Here is a 16,294-nt window from a genome sequence, read left to right as displayed (position 1 = left end):
TCATAAAAAACTACATTTTTGGAGGTATTTTCAAATCGGTCCAGCTCGCCAAAATGTTAATATTTTTCCGAAAACAATAACTTAAGGACGAGCACACCTAAAAAGTTAAACATTCTAATAATAGAAATATTAACAAAAACTAACAAAACCAACAACCACATGATCAAGTGAATTGCAGTGGAATAGCTGCGCTTGATTGTAGTTGGCTTAGCATGTGAAATAGTGGAAATAAGCAACAAGAATCATTAAAAAACGGCCTCGAGCTCCATAAAAATTGTTGAATATAATTGTTATAAGGCCATAAAATAACAAAAAACAAATAACTTAAGGACGAGCACACCTAAAAAGTTAAACATTCTAATAATAGAAATATTAACAAAAAACCAACAAAACCAACAACCACATGATCAAGTGAATTGCAGCGGAATAGCTGCGCTTGATTGTAGTTGGCTTAGCATCTGAAATAGTGGAAATAAGCAACAAGAATCTTTAAAAAACGGCCTCGAGCTCAATAAAAATTGTTGAATATAATTGTTATAAGGCCATAAAATAACAAAAAACAAATAACTTAAGGACGAGCACACCTAAAAAGTTAAACATTCTAATAATAGAAATATTAACAAAAACCAACAAACCAACAACCACATGATCAAGTGAATTGCAGCGGAATAGCTGCGCTTGATTTTAGTTGGCTTAGCATATGAAATAGTGGAAATAAGCAACAAGAATCATTAAAAAACGGCCACGAGCTCAATAAAAATTGTTGGATATATTTTTCCGAAATATTTTGGTGGACGTCTTAATAATAGGTTTTATAATTCCAATGGAAAAACAGAAACGATTTTTTTTTGGTGTGGGGAGTGATGCAGTCTAATGTACATATACTATTTAGTATTAAAAATTGTGGGTAAACAATATTTTTTGTTTTCTTACTACATATGTAATATGTATGTGCATATTTCTAAATATATAACGTATATATTTATACCCAACAGATCTTGAGAAAAGAGCCAGGAACTTTAGGAATGCGGACTTGGTCCAATTATGGTCGCTTATACCTTCGCCATTTTAACGAGCTTGAACATGAATTAGACGCGCGTCTGAATCGTGCTTATGAATACGCAGACAGATACCTCAGTTCATTTTCATCGCCACTAATGAGTGTCGTTGCAAGGTTTGTATGCAGTTAAGAAAACTTGATGATTCTAAATTTAGATGTTTTTTTTTTCAGGAACATCTTGTTTATCACCGGTGGAATTTTGGTGTTAATTTTAGCTCTGGGCATATACGACGAATTTGTTTTCCAGGTTGAGCACGTACTAACGATTATCACAATTCTCTCTGTAATCGGATTAATTTGCAGGTAAGTGGACTTGATTTCAATGTATGTATGTATCTAGCATCCTAATAGAAAATCCCAAGAACTGTTTTATTATTTCTGAGCAATTACAAAATTGTTCGCAGATAACAGTTGCAACCATGTCGTCGCTACCATGTCAAACTATCGAATGTGAAAATGGGTATTTTTCAGGAGAGCTAAAAAACTGTTGTAAAAAATGTTGTTGTCATTAGGAAAAAGTGTGGGATTCGACAATTTGCTAAAGCCAGTATCCTCTTCTTCTACAAAGACTAGAAATTTGACGGTTTGCCAACACGCGTATCATTCTAAACTCATGCGCAAGGTATCGTAATTGAAAAGATGCTTTCCATTTCCAGACAACCGGTTAGGTACGAGCATGATTTTTAATTTCGACCAAACTCAAATACATTGTTTGTTGGTCCAAATAATGAGACACGTATTTTTTCTTTTGGCTCGGAAAAATTTTTCGGCCGAATTAAACGCGATTTTGTTTTTCAGGCAAAAATCGATTATTCGAATTGACAGTGAGAATGTTTTAAAATGCTCATAACTTTGTCAAAATTTAATAGATTCCAACAATGTTTTTACTCAAATGTCAGTAATTCTTGTCAAACTTTTTTACCGGGAAAGAGACACTTTGAACTACAATCAACCCAAATCTCTAATAGCGAAGATTTTTTTTTCTGAGTTATGATTTTTTATAGAAATTATACGTTTTTGTGGTACATACTACAATATTCTTATATTGTTTAGCTAAATGGAATATATGTATGTAATATATCAGCAAAAAGTACAGCCGTGATCATTTTTAACCGACTTCCAAAAAAGGAGGAGGTTATCAGTTCGTCGGAATATTTTTTTTTTTTTTTTTTTTATGTATGTTACCGCATAACTTTGCACCACGTCAACCGATTTCAATAATTCAACGGATTGCAACGGAAAGGTAGTGTCTCAGAGGTGGTCCCATACTAATTTGGTTAAGATCCGATCATTGGATCATGAAATATATAGATATATATATATTTTTTTTAAGTCGGTTTTTTTTTGCTAAAAATTACTTGTTTGTGTATCAAATAGATATTAGAACACACTTTCCACCATACAGTTACGAAATACAAAATTACACTTTCCCGCTTTTTATAATCGAAACTGTATGGTGGAAAGTGTGTTCTAATATCTATTTGATACACAAAAAATGATCACGGCTGGACTTTTTGCTGATATATTACATACATATGTTCCATTTAATTAAACAATATAAGAATATTGTAGTATGTACCACAAAAACGTGTATTTTCGGTAAAAAATCATAACTCAGAAAAAAAACTTCGCTATTAGAGATTTGGGTTGATTGTAGTTCAAAGTGTCTCTTTCCCGGTAAATAAGTTTGAGAGCAAAAAAAAAATACACTTTTTGAGAAATTAAATTTACAAAAAAATTTGCTCTTTTTGTTTATTGCTAAATAAAAAATTTTAAATAATGAAAATCAATAATTATATCATTCTATCTTGAAGTGACAAGAATTACTGACATTTGAGTAAAAACATTGTTGGAATCTATTAAATTTTGACAAAGTTATGAGCATTTTAAAACATTCTCACTGTCAATTCGAATAATCGATTTTTGCCTGAAAAACAAAATCGCGTTTAATTCGGCCGAAAAATTTTTCCGAGCCAAAAGAAAAAATACGTGTCTCATTATTTGGACCAACAAACAATGTATTTGAGTTTGGTCGAAATTAAAAATCATCCTCGTACCTGACCGGTTGTCTGGAAATGGAAAGCATCAAAAGCATTTGTGCATAGTTTATAGTAAATAGCAATATGTGAGTGTGTTCAAATTTAAACAATTACACAGGTTTACAAAAAAAAAAGTTTCTGCATGTTGAACCAAACCTCTATATCCCTGTGTTATTCGACGCCCAGAATGCGAATCCGAGGTCTGTTAGCCTCCATCACGTCAGGTTCGAGGTCATTTAAAGGTCAAGTAGAAAAAAATTCATTGAATAAACTTGAAAATTCATATATATGCGATTTCAGTCTCGTTGAATCCGAGCTCCGTTAACCTCCATGATATCAGGTACGAGGTCATTTGAAGGTCAATTAGGGAAAAATTCATTGAATACTTTCAAATTAAAACCCTTTTCAATCTCTTTCGCCTGACACCAAATTTTGTTACATATTCCAATTACCTAATTGCCTTATTTTAAGTTGGGTTTGAGTTTTTAATGAGGTGGTCATCCTCCTAAATATATTTTTGAAATAAAGTCTTTACTTTTTTAATAATTTTTATTTAATTTTTTAAAGGTGGCAACTCTTTTCGAAAAGGTAAATCTTTATTGCAAATCTACAGCCCAAACTCTTTAATTTGACACCTCATTTTTGAAAATCGAACGAACGGTGCATATCTGACGGCAATGATTATTAAATAGTTTGAATTGAATTGTTTAACAGATGGCAACTCTGTTCGAAAAACTAAAACCTTATTGCACATCTACAATCTAAGCCCTTTAGTTTGTCAAACGAAATATTGTTAAAAAGTATTTAGTTTGAAAACTAGGAATATCTTTTAGGTGTTTGAGAAGGGTTGCCACATGTTTAAAAAGTTAACTAAAACATGTATCAGTCGACAGAGACTCATAAAAGCTTTAGTTTTATTTTTGATTAGGTATACGAGATGGAATTTTTTGTGAAAGTTATTAGATTTGCGCCGTTTTTTCGAATTTCAAAAATTAGAGGAAATCTAAAAACATTGGCCTTTAGGTGTGCGGTAAGCTTTTATATTTTGAAGTAAAACAGTTGCACGGGTTTAGATGAAGTGTGACACACGGGTCGCTTATAACTCTGACTAACATTTGAAATTGTTTCTAGGGTTTTGAAACTCTATTTTGGGCGTTCTAACGCCATGCGGGTTCACTAGTCTTCTATATTGTTACGATTATCCTTGTTTACTTGACAGATTTACCAAAAATCCCTCGGCTCGTATCGCTGGATCGTTAAATAAACGCTCACGATGACCAAATTACAGTACAATTAACTTTATTGTACAAAACAAGCTTTTCAATACTCGTTTATGCAATAACAACAATTAACAATACTTGTTAAGGCACTTAAAACACTTTACCAAACTTGCTAACACGATTTATCTCTGTTTCACAACTTGCTTGTAGCATGCTGATTCGCAACTGACTGACCTCCAACTCGCTGTTGCAGCGGCCTTATATACCCGCGCTACTTCGCACTCATGGCAACTCTAGAACGTTCTGACATCTATCGCATGTTCTCTCATTCTCTCGCTGTTCGCAGTATTCATCCACTTGACGCTGTCGAATATTCTACATCATTCCTCGAACATTCTGCCATTTTCTTGTTGCTCGCTTCGCGTTGCCGCAGTATTCGCCACATTGGCCTCCACCTAAGTCTGATCGTACCGATTAGACACACTTGCTGGTCCAAACGCTGCAAGCCTTTCAAAGTGGACCACCTTCATTTTGTTTCTCGGTCTCCCAACGGTCTGGATTCGATACACTACGTCATTCAGGCGCTTGACAACCTTACACAGACCTTCCCAGTTGCACTGTAGTTTTGGGGACAAACCTTTCTTCCGTTGTGGATTCTACAACAACACCAAATCTCCTTCTTGGAAACCCTCGGAATTCATCGCCTTATCGTACCTAGTGATGTTCCGATACCAGTACTTAGAAGTATATACTCGAGTACCTCTACCAAGTACCGAGTATTTTTTGTACTTCGATACGCGTGCGCAACTACTTCGTAGGTATCGAGTACAAAGTGCAAGTGTTTACTTGTTTGCTAAATTTGGGAAAATCAACTGAAAATAGGTTGTAGTTAAAAAAAAAACGACTCATGAACCACTTGATTTTGCTAGGGTTAAAACTAAAAGAACGCTTGAAAATAGAAAACAAGTCGTCATTAGAGCAGGATGTGGACACAGCGTGTGATTTTCGGAAGCATCGCCCAGAATTCGTTCTGAAACAGAAAAATCAAACACAAGTAAGCGATTAGTTTTCTCATTACTTAACGACTCCTGTTTTAGCACTTTCAAGTAACCCCCGCATTTTAAAATAGGAGGATATCAAAACGCAATTTGCGGTCTTCATAAGCCTTTCTCCACTGTATGTTGTTAAATTGTAAACGGTCGTTGAACTAAAATTTTTCGTCTGAGTACTGTCGAGTACAAGTAGAATCGAGTATTCCCTAGCTATACTTTGAGTAGCATCGAGTATTATTTTCGATACTTTTAATGAGTACGGGCATCGAGTATATGGTGGTATCGGACGAACACTAATCGTACCTGGCTTTCATCTTGTTACTCATAATTTGTGCCCGTTGTCTCACTAGAGCATGTATCTCTGTCAGCTCTTCCTCCAGCATGTTGGACGTCTCTTTCCCAATTTTTCTTGCATCACCACTTACTCCAGACTAAAGGTTACTGGGCAAACGAAGTTCATCGGCGAAGATTACCTTGGCAGGAGTTTTACCCGTGGTTGTTGTTGTTGTTGTAGCGGCTACAACAACCCCGCCCAGGACGGTTGGTATCTCAGTCGTTGTCGTCAAGTTCCACTAACGGCAGCCCTAGGAAGCGTGCAGCTTCTGTGGGGTTGGTCCACAGGGACAAGGCCGTTAGGGTTGTCGGGTTTTCCGGGCATGCGAAGAGATGTTTCGAGTCATGTGGGGTCTCACCGCATGCCGGACACTCATTTGGCACATCCTTATTCAATCTACTCAGGTAGGAGTTTAACCTACTGCAGTAGCCGGAGCGAAGTTGTGCTAGTGTCGTTCGAGTCTCCCGGTAGCCTGACCTCCTTCGTCCAGGTTGTGAACAGGGTCGCAGGGGATTTCGTAGGGGAGAGGGCTAGACACTTTGCGGTGAAGAAGCGAGAAAGTTCGGAGAGATACCCGTTTACTTTCGAACACAGGTCATCAATTCCATTCCCAGTCGCCATGATCGAGCAATCGTCGGCATAAGAGACAATCGAGACTCCCTCTGGTGGTTGAGGGAGCTTTGAAATGTAAAAGTTAAACAGTAGCGGGGAAAGGACACCACCCTGTGGAACCCCCTGTTTTATTTTCCTCAGTTTACTCGTTTTGTCTCTAAACATTACCGACGAATGTCGACCACTCAGATAATTTGCCGACCACCGTTTGAGCCTCTGTGGGAGAGAGGAGGCCTCTATATCTTCTAGTAGCGTGGATCTGCCGGTGTCAAATGCCTTTGACAAGTCCAACGCTACTAGAATCGTTCTCTCACAGGGACGGTTTCGGTTAAGGCCACGAGTTATCTGAGTGTTTATGGCGTTAAGTGCTGTTGTACTGTGCACTTTACGGAAACCATGCTGATGCTTCGCTGGGGTCAAGTGGTTTGTGAAGTACGGGAGTAGCAAGGCCTCGAGTGTCTTCGCTACCGGGGAAAGGAGTGTTATCGGACGATAAGAATCTCCTTTGTTGGCAGGTTTCCCCGGTTTGAGCAGTGGGACCACTCTCCCCACCTTCGAGATGTCTGGGATGATGAGAGTGGCCATAGACAAGTTGAAGACCTCCGTTAGGTACGCTACCCCCGCAGGACCCAAATTTTACCGCATCAGCATGCATATTCCGTCGGGACCCATGGCTTTGGAAGCTTTCGCCTTCCCGATGGCCACCTGAACTTCACCGCAAGTGAAAGCAAGGGGGCACAGGTTGTTGGCAGTTTGTGCAGCCTTCTGGTCACTCGACGCTTGGCTTTGTCCACCGGAGGATGCAGTATGAACTGCCGGCTAAAATAGCTCGCGCATCGCTCCGGGTCCGACGAAGCATGGTCGCCGAAGGAAATTTCGACTCTGACGTCGTCGTTTCATGCACTGCTGACCGATATCCCATCAGGAAAAAGGCTATGTGGACATCCCAATCTTTCTGATTCTTGTCCACGATTTTCCGCAAACGCTCTTCCAGTGTTCGGTTGAACCGTTCCACCATGCCATCTCATTGAGATGAAGAGCCGTTGTTCGAGTTTTCCTGATACCCAGTATCTGGTACATCTCTTGGAATACCGCTGATTCAAAATTTCGTCCTTGGTCAGAGTGCAGCTCTATAGGTACTCCGTATCTCGCAACCCAATTTTAGGTGAGTACCTCCGCTACTGGTTTAGCGTCCTGGTTTTGAAAATGTATAACTCCGGCCATTTGCTTAAGTAGTCCATAACCACAAGGACGTATTTGTCTCCCTGTGCGCTCATAGGAAATGAACCTGCTACATTCCTGGAAATCCGCTCGAATGGTGCACCTGAGTTATACTGCTTCATCTGGCCATGACTTCTGGAGTTTGGCCCTTTAGCTGCAATAGCCTCCGCGCAGTTAGGAATCCACTCTGCGACTGGTTGCCGAGAACCAACCTAATAGAACCTCTGCTTAATCTTCTCCAAGGTTTTCGTGATTCCCAGGTGCCCTCCACTAGGACTGTTGTGGAATTCCTTGAGTACATCCTAAATTCTTACCCTTGGAACTAATATTAGGTTGCGGGAGCACTGGCGATTTTCACTTTCCCATACCCTATGCAAACAGTCAGAGATTACCTTCTAGCTGTTCCAATGTGCCCAGTATGCGTTTGCGATAGGGCTTTCCGCTGCCATTTTCTCCTTAGTTGGCCGTCTGTCCATCTCGAGTCCATGCATCAATAGCTCCAGATCTGGATCTTCCTGTTGACACTTTCGTAGCTGTTCTTCCTTCCACTTTTCCGCTGGTGTTATTGTCGTTAGCGGGACGTCAGTAATGTCTTTTTTGGCCTTAGCTTTTGAGCAGTGTTTATATTCCAGGCTACATGGTCGACGGGACATGGCATTAGCATTTCCGTGGACACTTCCCTTGCGGTGCTCAATAGCGAAGTCATAACTTTGCAGTCTCTCACTCCACCGAGCTAGCTGTACTTCTGGATTCTTGAACTGTAGTAACGACTTCAACGCTGCGTGATCCGTTCGAACTCGGAAACGTTGCCCATAGAGGTACTTGTGGAAATGTTTGACGCACTCGACCAACGCTAGTAGTTCTCTCCGAGTTACGCAGTACTTCCTCTCTGGTTTTCCAATCGACCGGCTATAGTAGGCAGCTACTTTCTCCTGCCCATCAATTACTTGCGACAGTACGCCTCCTATGGCATTACCATTAGCATCCGTATCCAAAATTAGTGTTGCACCTGGAACGGGATACGCTAGCATAGGTGCAGTACATAGCCGTTCCTTTAGAGTTTGGAAAGCCTTCTCCTGCCCCTTGTTCCACTCGAAGGCTCTATTTTTCCTAGTGAGCTCGCGGAGGCTATTAGCAACGCTGGCGAAATTCGGAATAAATCTACGGTAGTAGGTGCATAGCCCAAGAAAACTTCGTAGTTCGTGCAAGTTCCTAGGTCTTGGCCAATCCTTTACTGATTCTATCTTTTCATGCGCAGTGCAGATGTCCTCCATTGTCACCTTGTGCCCTTAGTAGTTCACCTCCTTCTTGAACAGTGAGCACTTTTTAGGACTTAGCTTCAGACCAGCGCCAGCTATTCTCTGGAAAACGTGTTCCAAATTATTGAGGTGTTCCTCAAAGCTTTTACCCAATACGATAATGTCGTCTAGATACACCAAACATGTTTTCCAATGCAGTCCCTTAAGCACATGGACCAAGTCTTTCAAAAGTGGCAGGAGCGTGCATAATCCAAATGGCATCACCGTGAATTGCCACAGACCATCTCCAACGCTGTAAGCTGTCTTCTCCTTTTCCTCTTTACTTACCTCCACTTTCCAATAACCGCTCTTAAGGTCGAGTGTTGAGAACCACTTTGTTCCAGAGCATCATCGATCCTGGGAGGTGGATAGCTGTCCTTTTTCGTCACATCATTTAGTTTCCGGTTCCGCAGAACCGCATTTGACCATGCTTCTTCTTCACAAGTTCTACCGGCGAACTCCATGGGCTCGCTGTTGGTTCAATCACAGCACTCTCGCTCATTTCTTTTATTATTTGGCTTACAACCTCACGTTTGGCAAGTGGAGCACTCCGAGGAGCTTGACGGATTGGACTTGCATCGCCAGCATCAATGCGCTATTTCACAACGTTGGTCCTGTCTGGTTCGTTGCCATCCTTGTCGAATATGTTGGAGTATCTGCGGAGAACTTCCTTAGCCTTGTGCTGGTGTTTTCCTTCCAACCCTTCCGTCCATGCATTGTCCATGCATGTCTTCCGCAATATCATTTTCGCCATTTCCGCAATTACTTTTCGCAGTGGAAGATTGCCTCTACCTCTCGACATTGCCCCAGTACAGTTCCTCCTCGGAGTTGGATTGGTGATTGGAACTAGTTAAGTACTCGAACTGGGATGCGTCCATCTTTTTGCGCCTAGTCAGGGTTTTACCAATAAGTACGTCCGGTAGAATTCTGTGGTACTTCGACAACTCACAACTCGTTTGTCCCACAGTCTCCATCAATCTTCGCCCAAACAACTGCTTCTGACTTCAGTGGAATCTGCTCGCTTTTCTCTAGGATCACTCACTTGCTGCTGTACGGGCAATCATACCCAAATCTAAGGGGTACTTCCATGTTATACGCCATAATCCTGTTCTTCATGTCGATCTGCACACCTTGATCAAATAAGAAGTCTACTTCAATGATGACTTCATCCACAATCTCCGCATCTGCATACTTTGATCAAATAAGAAGTCTACTCCAATGATGACTTCATCCACAATCTCAACGACTATGACCTTGTGTAACACCGTCACATTCCCTGTTGCGACTTTGCAGGTTACCTCTCCTACAACTTCGGCGTCCTCACCAGTTGCTGTCCTCAACCTTGCTCCAAGTAATGGCCTCACCGCTTTAGTGACCAAATCAGATCGAATGATGGAATGTGATGCGCCCGTATCCATAGTTAGTACTCGCTCATGTCCGTCCTTATATCCACCAACAGTAACATTGTTCGCTTTTCTGCCAATTTGCGAGACGGAGATTATGGGGCATGCAATTGCGAGAGCCAGCGCGAGCCCCTTCCTGCTGGCTGGTTTTAGTTTAACGACTGATCGGAGTTGGGCTCGTCTTCCTCAGCCCTGCGTTTGCGTACTGCTGAACTGTTATACCTGTTGGAACCCGTCTTACATTCGCGTGCAAAGTGGCCTGGTTTTCCGCAACTAAAGCATTTGCCAGCTCCATTTTCAGGATCTCGTTCATCATGTCAGGTGTCTCATCTTCTACTTGATGGGCTTTGTTGGCTGGTCTACTTAGGAGCGCCGCCGATTCACGTGTCTGGGCATACGAGACAGTTTCAGCAAATGTTGTCTTTGGATTCGCGTACATCAATCGCTTGGTGTGCATGTCCCTCATTCCATTGGCGAATCTCTGGATTTTTACCCTTTCGGTGAACACCTACCAGATGCGTCTCCAATTGCTAAGTGAGCCAACCTCTCGATCTCTGAGGCGAATTCCTGTAGAGTCTCGTTGGAGTTTTGGCAGCGATTCTCCAGCTCCATCTGGTAGATCTGTCTCCTGTGCTCGCTACCATAACGTCTTTCCACTGCACCCATTAACGCATCGTAACTGTTCCTTTCACAGTCAGGAATTGTCTGCAAGATTTCCGTTGCAGGTCCTTTTAATGCAACGAAAAGAGCAGCGGATTTATCCACCATGCTCCAGTTGTAGCCGTCTTTTCGAACTGTAGCTTAAAGACTTGGAAAGAAATCGTGCCGTCAAAGGATGGAGTTTTTACCTTGAGAGCGTTCATCAAAGCCGCTGGACGATTCAACTGCAAGGCTCGGAGTCGACCTTCCAACTCGCCCATCTTAGCTTCGACTTTGTCTTGTCTCTCTTCGATTTTTTCCTATATTTGTGCAATCTTTGCATCCTGTGCTTCCAGTTGGGATGACATCTGCGCTGTTACCGCTGATGATATACGTGTCTCCAGCGCTTGTACCTGCGCCGAAATATCTGACGACAACTGCGACCTTTGTGCTTCAAGCTGTGTTTGTATCTGTGATGACATACGCGATCCTGCGCTTGTAGCTCTGATGACATCTGGGACAAGCGTACAGCCAACTGGGATGAAATTGCAGTCACTAGCATGTTGATGTCTATACCTGTTGATGAACAAGGAGCTTTTCCCTGTTCTTCAGCCTTCCCGGATGTCTGCTGCACATCCTTCGACGAACAATCAGCCACATCCTTCCTTTTCCATAGCCTCTCACAGCCGTGATAGTAACTCCACTTTTCTTCCGGAGGTTGCTAAATTTCGCTTCTCCAACTCCTGTTTGAGCTCCTCGATCTTTAGGTCTTCAATTTTTGCCATTTTCAAAAGTTTGTCCTTCGGGATTTATTTAACAATCCCAATTCAGACACCAGTTGTTACGATTATCCTTGTTTACTTGACGGTTTTGCCAAAAATCTCTCGGTTCGTATCGCTGGATTGTTAAATAAACGCTCACGATGACCAAATTACAGTACAATTAACTTTATTGTATAATAAACACTTTATAATACTTGTTTATGCAATAACAACAATTAACAATACTTGTCAAGGCAATTAAAACACTTTACAAAAGTAGCTAACACGATTTATCTCTGTTTCACAACTTGCTTGTAGCTTGCTAATTCGCAACTGACTAACCTCCAACTCGCTGTTGCAGCGGCCTTATATACCCGTGCTGCTTCGCACTCATGGCAACTATAGAACGTTATGACATCTATCGCATATTCTCTCATTCTCTCGCTGTTCGCAGTATTCATCTACTTGACGTTTCTCGCTGTCAAATATTCTACATCATTCCACGAACATTTTGCCATTTTCTTGTTGCTCGCTTCGCGTTGCCGCAGTATTCGCCACAATATACATATATAAATACGCGAGGGGATTTTTTGTCCAGGTCATCAGATGTGCACCGTTCGTTCGATTTAAAAAAAATTAGGTGTCAAATTAAAGGGCTTGAGCTGTAGATGTGCAATAAGGTTTTACTTTTTCGAAAAAATTGAAAGAATTAAATTCAATTTGAATTAGGAGAATAAGGCAATAGAAATATGTATCACCATATGGGCGCAGACGAAAAAAAAATGAAGAAGGTAATAGTTTGTAACTATTTTGAATTTAGAGATGGTTGCCACCCGTTTAAAAAGTTAAATTCAAATTATTTAATAAGTTTAATGAATTATTAAAATATTGGTATCAATCCAATTGGGGTTATTTCTGAACTATATTCGGAGGGTTGCCACATGTTTAGAAAATCATATTCAATTTATTTCATCAGTTAGTTAAGATATGTGTCGCAATGTCAGGCGAAGGTTATTTAAGAAGGTTTTAGCGTGAAACTACTTCTGAAGAGGGTTGCCACCTGTTTAAAAAGTCGAATTTAATTAACTAACACGCAAACTATTGGAAATATGAAAATACGGGTGTCAAGCTAAAGAGTGTTGAAAAAACTCCAGTTTGAACATTTAGAATGTTTGACGATGGTCACCACATTTTTAAAAAGTGGCAATAAAATTATTTAATAATAATAATAACAATAATAGATTGGTGCTTACACATAGGTTAGTGTTTGGCCGATCCTCTCCTCCAATTTATGGCGTGCGCCTTCATGTTGTCACACAAAGGGGAGGGATCTACAGTTTTACGCCGACTCCGAACGGCGATTTTTTTATGGTAAGTTGTTTTTCATGACAGAAATACACTCGGAGGATTGCCACTGCCTGCCGAGTTGCCCATATTTCTATATTTTTTTGCAAGGTTGCTTTGACCAGGGCTTGAACCCAGGCCCTGCGGAGTGGTAGCACGCACTGATAACCACTAACTACAGCACAGCGGCCGCAAATTGATGAATTATTAAAAGGTGGCTATCAATGGAAATGGGTTTGAAAACCTTTATTTCTCAAATATATTCAGGAGGTTGCCACCTGTTTAAAAAATCCAACTCAACTTAAATTTAGGTGATTGAAATATGTATCACAGTTTGGGTATTAGAAGAAATAGATTTAAGAAGATTTTATTTTGAAAATACTTTTGAAAAGGATGTTGAATAGTCGTATTTATTTAATTATACGTAAGTTTTATGAAATATTAAAATATGAGTGTCAAGGTCATTATATATGCACCGTTCTTTCGAATGTAAATATGAGAGGTCGAAGTAAAGACCTTGGCCTATAGATGTGCGATAAGATTTTATTTTTTGAAGTGAGAACTTTTATATCGATACAGGTAGATTTGGAATTTGATGATATTAAAACCGACACTATGCAAAACCTCTCTTCATCCTGACTAATATTTGGAATAGTTTCTAAGTTTTTGAATTAAAATTTTGGGCATTTTAACGTCATGCGGGCTCACCAGTTATTTAATAAAGTTAATATCACAATTTTACATCTGGCTACAGTAAAATATAGTGAAAAAGCTCGATATTAGTGTGATCCGAACTTTCATTTCATCTTCCGTGTATGTCCACTTAGAAATCATAAATTTAAAGCTGTTATTTCTTTCATGTGCCTACTCACCTAGCTTTGTGAATAATTACCGGTATAAAAAACATGAATACACACAGATAGCGCAAATCAGTATACTATATAGTAGAAGGCAAATACAGGTACCACGCGGTGTTGCAGCGTTAAAAAAAAACACACACACAAAAGGCTTCTGGATAGGGTTGTTTGGATAAAAGTTTTTTCGATTACCTTTTATTCGATTTAATTTTTTTCACAGGAACATAATTTTTTCCCACATTTCTTCCATCGCCTATTGGCTGAAATAACCCAGCCCAATGACTGTTTTACTACAAAACTCCTCAATGTGAAAAAAATAGTATTCACTTTAGGTGTGACAGTTACGCAGAACAATGACTGTTTACAAGAAGTTTTTGCATACATTACCTTTAAATGCAGATCCTCCGTGCTTGATTTCACGCTTAACGTGACAAACTTCAGCCCAAGTTTGCGATTCCATTTTACATTCCTTTTGCATATGTGTAAAACCCGTATTGACTACACAAACCATTCGGAGGTAGTATAACGTCTCAAACATAGTTATGGCAATTCAAAAAATCTTTTGCAACATCGTTTGAACCTCTTTTCCTTTTTTTAGACATTTAAATAGTTCTCAGACACGGTCGAAGTAGATTTAAGCGATCTTCAAGAATTGTGAAGCTCACCCTCTTTGCGTAACAATACATAGATGCGTTATATATACATAGTAGACCACGTAAAAAAAAAAAAATCCTGCAATGCGATTAGCATAAGACTCAAATTTTAGCATTTGGTATAATAATGATCCTTCATGAATCTCACCTCTCTAGGACAATTGTAAGAGGTGCCGCCGCGAGCCTTTAGTTTTCCCATAGGAATTACACCTAAGAAAATGAGTTGTTTTCTTTTTTTGAGGTCAATATAATTTTGTAGGATCATTGAAAACGGTCGAAACTATAAGAATATATTCATTACATGCCATTTAGGTATTATGCTGGCTCAGATCTTTTAAATTCTTAAATTATGCTTTTTTAATCCCTTGCCCTCTTTGGATCAAATCTAGTGTATGAGACATTCTTTTTCATATCGGACACCAAATTTGGTGTCACACTTTCTATTGGCTTCAAAATTTTTTTGTGGCTTCTATACATGAAATAAGCTAACACGTGTTCGAGGAATTTTTTTTTCTTTGTTTTCTTCGGAGATATGATCTGTCAAGGTTGAATTTTTTCGTGATTCTATTAATCATATACTTCTTCAAATCGTTATATCTCGGGTTCTGCTCATCGTAGAGACTTCATCTTAACGTCGTTTTAAAGCTAAAGAAACAGGCCTAACATTTCTGTAATAAGATGGTCAAGATTGTCCTAAAGCTAACTTAGCTATTTACAGTTGAACTCTTTGAAGTTGATTTGCATAGTGAAGACCAGTAAATTAGACCACTAAAATTATACCATCGTAATCCTTGTTTCTATAAAAAACATGGTTAAAAAAATGGTCGTTTTTCAAGAACTATTTTTAAAATATTTTTCTTTATGACCGGATATATTTTGTAAGAATCAACAATTTTTTGTAATTCGTTTTCGAAAACTTATGTTGAGATATATTTGGTAAGGTGTTAAACATCGGGAATTTTACAAAAAGTAAAATTTTATTGTGGATTCCGATAGAATACCTATCCAGATATAATATTTGTACGGCAAGATTTTTCTTTAAAGCTTGAAACCCCTAGAATTAGCAATTGCAGGACTGAAGTTAGAAAAACGCAAATTTTATTGCGGATTTCGGCAGAATATCGCTTCGTTAACAATATTTGTTCCACAACTTTTTCAATCCATATAGATATTCTGGCGAAATCCACAATAAAGTCTAAATTTTGGAACTTTGGTTTTAATTTGGCCACGCCCATTTCTAGAATATTCTTTGATTCAAAAAGTTGTGGAACAAATGCTGTTAACGAAGCGATATTCTGCCGAAATCCGCAATAAAATCTGCGTTTTGCTAACTGCGGTCCTACAATTGCCACACCCATTTCTAGAGTTTGTCGGCTTAAAGAAAAATCTTGCCGTACAAATATTATACCTGGATAGGTATTCTATCGGAATCTGCAATAAAATTTAAATTCTTGCAAAAACCCGAAGTTTAACACCTTACCAAATATATCTCAACATAGGTTTTCTAAAACAAATTACAAAAAATTGTTGATTTTCACAAAATATGCCATCTTGTCATAAAGAAAAATATTTTAGAAGTAGTTCTTGAAAAACGCCCATTTTTTTAACCACGTTTTTATAGAGAATTTACTGGTCTGCACTATGCAAATCAACTTCAAAAAGTTCATCTGTAAATAACTAAGTTAGCTTTAGGACAATCTTGATCCATAGAAATGTTAAGCCCGGTTCTTTAGCTTTGAAACGACGTTAAGGGGAAAATTTTAGAATGGTAACCCCCGATTACGGAATTAAGGAAAATAGG

General features: G+C 39.4%; 1 long non-coding RNA gene across 1 annotated transcript; it reads left to right on the top strand.

The window, feature by feature from the left end:
- Positions 1–991: 991 nt before the first annotated feature.
- Positions 992–1,363, top strand: LOC118752155. The gene is made up of 2 exons (XR_004994642.1): positions 992–1,174; positions 1,232–1,363. It is a non-coding gene; the product is annotated as an uncharacterized LOC118752155 (long non-coding RNA).
- Positions 1,364–16,294: the final 14,931 nt, after the last annotated feature.

The sequence above is a fragment of the Rhagoletis pomonella genome, unplaced genomic scaffold (genome assembly GCF_013731165.1).
Source record: "Rhagoletis pomonella isolate Grant_MI unplaced genomic scaffold, Rhpom_1.0 Rhpom_scaffold_01262, whole genome shotgun sequence".
In the NCBI taxonomy this organism is placed as follows: domain Eukaryota; kingdom Metazoa; phylum Arthropoda; class Insecta; order Diptera; family Tephritidae; genus Rhagoletis; species Rhagoletis pomonella.
The sequence above is the reverse complement of the archived record's forward strand: the minus strand, read 5'-3'. Positions and strand labels throughout refer to the sequence as shown.